Source organism: Acomys russatus, chromosome 2, assembly GCF_903995435.1.
Source record: "Acomys russatus chromosome 2, mAcoRus1.1, whole genome shotgun sequence".
NCBI classification, from domain to species: Eukaryota; Metazoa; Chordata; class Mammalia; order Rodentia; family Muridae; genus Acomys; species Acomys russatus.
Window position 1 is genome coordinate 106,610,782 of NC_067138.1, and position 6,804 is coordinate 106,617,585.

At 42.5% G+C, this 6,804-nt stretch overlaps 1 non-coding gene across 1 annotated transcript; it reads left to right on the plus strand.

The window, feature by feature from the left end:
• Positions 1 to 3,716: 3,716 nt before the first annotated feature.
• On the plus strand, positions 3,717 to 3,878 carry LOC127207835 (U1 spliceosomal RNA). Its single transcript, XR_007833028.1, has one exon. It is a non-coding gene; the product is annotated as a U1 spliceosomal RNA (small nuclear RNA).
• Positions 3,879 to 6,804: the final 2,926 nt, after the last annotated feature.

The following is a 6,804-nucleotide window of genomic DNA, read 5'->3' on the forward strand; positions in this document are numbered from 1 at the left end:
AGCTCTCTGAAGGAGCAGGGGAGACAGACAAAATATGGAAGAGAGTAGTAAGAATGAACATCCATTGATGCCCAAGTTGCGCCTAGTGCTTTTGCTTTCTCATTAAGCATCATCTTTCAGAGTAGGTTTAGTCTTATGCTTTTTTAAAAAAAGTTATTAACCAAGTGTCCTCAATCCTGGTTTCTTAAATTTGTGGGTATTCATCAGAGAAGACTGCTCAGACGTAGGTTTAAGCTGAGAGAAAGCTTTTATTAGCTGGCTGGTGACTACACTGGGTGTTTGGGATCCCAGCGTAGCCCTGAGCTTTTCTTAGGGTGAGCTTTCAAGCGTGTGCGCGCGCATGCTCACACACACACACACACACACACACACACACACACACACACACACACCCTCCTGGGTTGACATACATCAGTTAACAAAAACAGCCAAAAGTGGAACTACAGAAGCCAAAAAGCAAGGTTAGTACTCAGAGGCTTTCCCATAACGATGGACTTGGATGGAGTAGGTCTTTGCTTTCATTCTTGCCAGGTGCTGCTGTCTGCTTCCCGAGGTTTACAGCCTGAACGGCGCTTCTAGCATGGAGTCAGTTGTGCTAAGGTCTGGGGGTCTTCTAATATCCGGGATCCTGTTACAAAACTGTAGGTCTCCTCATAATTTATTGTGGGATGCTCACAAAATCATCATTAAGTAAAATGGTTTCTAAAAATGTACAACATCCAAAAGTTAATTTAAAAATTAAACACAATGAGTCTGAAGTATTTCTAGCTGTGCCTACCCATCATGTCCAAATATGTCATTACAGCCTTGGTTCTGAATGAACATGCAAACGCACTTTGACTTGTGTGTGTGTGTGTGTGTGTGTGTGTGTGTGTGTGTGTGTGCTGTCATATACACAACACCAGCAAACAATGCCTGAAGCGCCTTGGCTCAGATGTTATGAATTGCATTATATATACATATATATATATATATAATTGTTCTATATAGAGAGCTTGCTGTTCTATTTGTTTGTTTGTTTGTTTGTTTGTTTTTTGAGACAGGGTTTCTCTGTGTAGCCTTGGCTGTCCTGGACTCACTTTGTAGGCCAGGCTGGCCTCGAACTCACAGCTACATGCCAGCCTCTGCCTCCTGAGTCCTGGGATTAAAGGTTTATAAAGGCCTGCACCACCACACCCGGCGAGCTTGCTATTCTTATAGAAAAATTTGCTATAACAAAGGCTTTGAATATTTCTCCCCTTGTCCCACAACAAGCATCAAATTAATATACGTTTAGATTAGATTCTGTGGAATTAATTTTTTAATTGTCTAATTAGAAACTGACAAGATGGCAAAATTGTCACCAGGCCTGACAATCTGATTTAATCCCCAGAACCCACATTGTGGAAGGAAAGATATGATCACCAAAAGTTGTCTTTTGACCTCCACATGTGAGATATCATATATGAGTGTACACAAACACACACACACACACACAAACACACACACAAAATGTTAAAATTAAGTTAAAAATAAAAGTGCTGTTTCAATTACTCAAGCTTCACACACACATACAAAAATTTATTGTGTTTTGACTTTCAGTTAGGACAGAATGCCCAGCAGTTTCTGAAATGACCTAAACATACATGTGTGATTTTGTGATATTTATGCAAACTGTCAGTCTCAGCATCTCATGATGGTGATACAACCAAATATCAGTCAACTCTGAAAGACATCAAAGTGGCTCTGAGTTTGCAGCATCAAATACTCAGCTCAGATTAAATTCTTTATGTAAAAACAAGCAAACACATCTATTCTGGTTACTATCTGAGCTTGGTACAAGCGACAGTGATTTAGGAAGAAGGAACCTCAACCAAGAAAAAGTCTCCATCAGATTAGCCAAGCCTCCATCAGATTAGCCTGTAGGCAAGTGAGTGGAGCGTTTTCCTGGATAATGACTGATGTGGTAAGGCCAGCCCTCTGTAGGTGCTATATGACCCCTGTGCAGGTGGCCCTGGGCAGGATAAGAAAGCAGGATGAGCAAGCCATGAAAGGCAAGCCAGTAAATAGTGCCCCTCAATTTTCTCTGCTTCATTTCTGCCTTTAGGTTCCTGCCTTGACTTTCCTCAGTAATGGACTCTAATCTATAAACTAAAATAACCTTTTCCTCCTTCAAGGTTTCTTTTTTTTTTTTTTTTGGTCAATTTTTATCATAGCAAGAAAAACATCAGTCTAATCATATGAAAACTCACTTTTTCTTTAATAAGTGATCAAATATATATATATCAAATTTTTTTAATAAAATTATTTATAATCTATTATAAGTAAATATTTAATTTATATATCTATATAGCTAATGTTGCATGAAAATTTCTTAGGCAAAAAGAGTTACACATGGAAAAAAAAGTTTAAGAATCCCTGCCTAGAGGCAGGTGGATCACTGTGAGTTGAAGGCCAGCCTGATCTACAAAGTGAGCCCAATAGAGCCAAGGCTACACAGAGAAACCCTGTCTCTAAAAAGCAAAAAAAGAAAGAAAGAAAAGAAAAAGAAAAAAGAAAAGAAAGAAAAACAATCCCTGCCTTAAACAAGATTATATAGGGCTGGAGAGATGGCTCAGTGGTTAACAGCACACTGGCTGTTCTTCCAGAAGCCCCAGGTTCAATTCCCAGCACCCACATGGCAGCTCACAACTGTCTGTAACTCCAGCTCCAGGGGATCCAACACCCTCACACAGACATACATGCAGAAAAACACCAAATTGCATAAAACAAATTGTTTAAAAACGAAAACAAGATTATATGAGAGTCATGAGTTATACCCATAACAATCTCTAGGCAAATCTTGATCATTTTCTTTCCAGACTCTTTGTTCCAGCAGCTCACTTCTCAGCATCCCCACTGTGTGGTCCAAGCCACCATACTTGCTCACTTGAAAAACCACAAAGAGCTCTTTAAGTTGTCAGTGTGGGGGGAGGAGGTCCCCCTCAGTCACAGACATAGGGGAATAAAGTAGGGGAAAATGGGAGGGAGGGAGGAATGGGAGGATACAAGGGATGGGCTAACAATTGGGATGTAATATGAATAAATTAATAAAATATTTTTTAAAAAAAATGTTGTCAGTGTGATTTCACTCTAGCCCCTCATCTAATTCTCCAACAGTGCACTTTTAAACTTTCAAACCCTTCGACTCCTGCGCTTTCACATTACTGCTGACAGGGACTGAGCAGCTGTCCTGAGCAGACACTAACCCTGCTGAACCATACTTAATGCCTTAGAGGTTCTGAAAAAAAACACGCTGGGGAGGAGAAAAGAGCATCATAAATCTAAAGTTATTGGATTGTAGCTTACTCATAAAAGCTGAACAGCAGACTAAATGATTTCTTGTGTGCCTTCTGGAAGGAGAAGAGCTGTCCAAAAAAAACCTGGGTGGATCCCACAGGGATGCTTTAGGCTTTGGAACCTGTACTGTGGCTTCAAGTCTTATCTTGATGCAGGCGCTCAAGTCTGGTCTTGCCCGCCACACTGTGAACACCTCAAAGCTGTTTGCAATATTTTCTTCGCCTATTAAGTAAGGATAATGCTTTCTTGTGGGAGTTTTGCTAAAGATTTAAGATAATGGGTGCCTGGCATATGGCATGGGTATAGGAAATTGTATGCCTTTTGTTTTTATCTGTGCCCTAAGGAACAGGTAGAAGTGACATGAATGCAGAAACAACCATAAACATAACCGTGGTCTTCTACTTACCTGGCAGGGGAGACACCACATCTCAAAGGTGTTTTTTTCCCGGGGTGAAAAAACCATTGCACTCTGAATGTGCTTATGCCTTCAAGTTCCTCAAATTCAGGGAAATTCATCTACATAATTTGTCATAGTTGGAGGCTGTGTTTGCTCTCTCCTCTGAATAGAAGAAAAAAATAATAATAATGAACTTGGTCTTTTGTTTTGCTGTCGTTTTGTTTGTTTGTTTGTTGAGGCAGGGTTTTGTTATGTAACCCTGGCTGGCCCGGAACTCACTTTATAGACCAGGCTGGCCTTGAACTCATAGAGATCTGCCTGCTTCTGCCTCGTGGGTGCCAGGATTAAAGGTGTGTGCACTGGGCTCAGTCTCCCATTTTTATGTCTTACTTGTGTTTCCTTTTTTCGTTGTGACCTACTGAGCTTAATTAGTGTTGCCATATGAATGTGGGAAAGACTTGCTCATATCAACACACCCCTGTTAACGATTAGCTAGCTGCTCATGAGGCAGAATCAAAGAGGGCTTCTCTAAAATTATACCCATTCTCTTGTCCCAGACAGGATTCAAAGAAAAACAGACTTTCTGACCTCTGAGTGTTCTAGGGTGTCCAGAGAAAAAGTCTCAATTAGTTCTTTCTCTCTTTGCTGTGACAAAACCCCTAAGGGGAGAATGGGTTTGTATTGGCTCACGGATTGAGGGTATGGCACATTATACTGGGAAAGCCCAGGTGGTGATGGGTGAGGTGGATGGTCACATTGTATCCACAGTCAGGAAGCAGGGAGCCAGGAACACCCCACTGTGCTCGCTTTCTCCTTTTCCCTTAGCGGCACACTGGAATGGTGTGGCTCACTTAGGGTCTTCCGCTTAGGGTCTTCCCCACAGTTAAACCAGCGCTTCTCAACATGTGGGCCACAGCCCCCTCCAGGTCACAGGGGTCACTTCAGACCATCAGGAAACACAGACATTTACATTGCAATTTATAAAATTAGCAAACTTAAGAGTTAGAAAGTAGCAGTGAAAGTAACTTTATGTTTGGGGGAGGGAGGGGGTCCTCACCACACCATGAGGAACTGTATTAAAAGGCCGCAGCATTAGGGAGGGTGAGAACCACTGAGTTAAACCGATGTAGAAACTCTCACACTCCTAGAGGTTTATCTTTTAGGTGGTTTTAGATCCTGTTCAGTTGATCGTTAAGCAGCAATTCAGTGTACATGGGGAAGTCAGAGACATCACCACCCCCCCCCACTCCCGTTCCCCCCCCCCCCCACAAGTAATAGGAACCAAGGAGAACACACTACAGCCATGCCGTGCTGCTAAAGACTGTGAAAACATAAGTCTTATGGAAAAACTTTTACAAAAAAAAAGTAATTTAGAGGGATATAAACAGATTTTTGTCTTTGAATAATCAGTCCAGGCCAGGGTTCTCAGCCACAGTGTGTTTTGAGCCTGGAAGTGTCTTCTCAGGAGAGGTCAATTTTATGCATCAATGGATCCTTGGCAACATCTCTGGTATCTGCTTTTTGGTTTCTAGTAATGAAATTCTCCCTTCCTCTTGCTACCCTCTAGCTCCCACCCTCCTCCTGCTCCAGCTGTGGCAACTATATCTTCAGAAATCACCTAATGTGGGGCAAGATCGCCTCCCCACCCGCTTGGACAGCACTAAACTGGGAATAACGTGAACAATGGATTAGAAGGCAAGACCAGTTTTGACAGAAGGACCCTGCTGTCTGGGCTTGCAATCCTCCTGCCCTTATAGCCACTCTGAGCAAGGCATTAGGTGCAGGACTCCCTCTCGCTAGCAGGGCCTCTCGGGGTCTGCCTGACTCCATCTGGAGAGTGTCTTTAGACAGAGATGCCCCTAACCACACTTGATTTATGGCCCTTGACACAGCTCCCTGCTAGCTCTCCCCTCCCGTGCCTACAGGATAATTAGGTACTGTGCTCCCGCTTATATGATAGGAACATGCTTCCAAGCATAAAGCAAGCAATCTAAAAGTGCCTGATTTCAACCAAGTATGAATGCCTAACCTGGAAGGCCCCCACGCACTCCTCAAGAGCTACAGCCTTTGTTCTCACTGAGTAAGTTGAGGTAGTTCCTGAAGTGGTTCCCAGAGTGTTTGATCGCCATCGTGCTTTTGGCCTTCCAGGCCCTGTGTCTCATCTTCTGCTCTTCTTGCCTCAGTGGGCTAGTAGCCATCAACCACCCCAGGGATGAGGAGAACCACATAATTTTACTAAGAAATCATCTAAAACAGCAATTAAAATCATCCAAGCATACACATACAGTTTCACACAGAATTTCACACCAAAGAGCATCTGTTCGTTAATCCATTATCACTCCCATGGTAACGGTGGGAGAATAGTCCAACAATTAATGATGTTCTCTGTTAAGAGGCTGTACAAAACTACACAACTAAGACTCTGTTGTGCAAATCATAAAATTTCATTACAAAGGTCTAGAGAGAGAGTTCAACAAGCGAGAGCACTGACTAATCTTCCACAGGATCCAGGTGAGTCTCACAGCCCCCTCAGGGGGCAAACAGCCATCTGTAACTACAGCTCCAGAGGATCGGATGCCCTCCCCTGACCTCCACCAGAACCAGATATACACATAATAACACGCTTACATATTTGTAGGCAAAACACTCATACACGTGAAAATAAATTTAAAGTCCTTTTTTATTTAATTAGAAAAAGAAACTGAAGAAAAACAAAACCACTCACACATTCACAACTCTTGTTTGTTTGTTTGTTTGTTTGTTTTACAAGACAGGGTTTCCCTGTGTAGCCTTGGCTGTCCTAGACTTGCTTTGTAGACCAGGCTGGCCTCCAGCTCACAGAGATCCACCTGCCTCCGCCTCCCAAGTGCTGGGATTACAGGTGTGTACCACTACACCTGGCTTACACATTCACAACTCTTAACACAAACATAGCTTGTGATCATTATTAGTCCACTAAGCACACTTTAAACATGTGTATTCTCACGGATACATACAATTACACACGTTCTTAAATGTCAACCACAAACATACATCCGTGCTTCCTTATAGCTTCATAACCGATGCGCTGCTCTTTGCAAGTGGCTTTT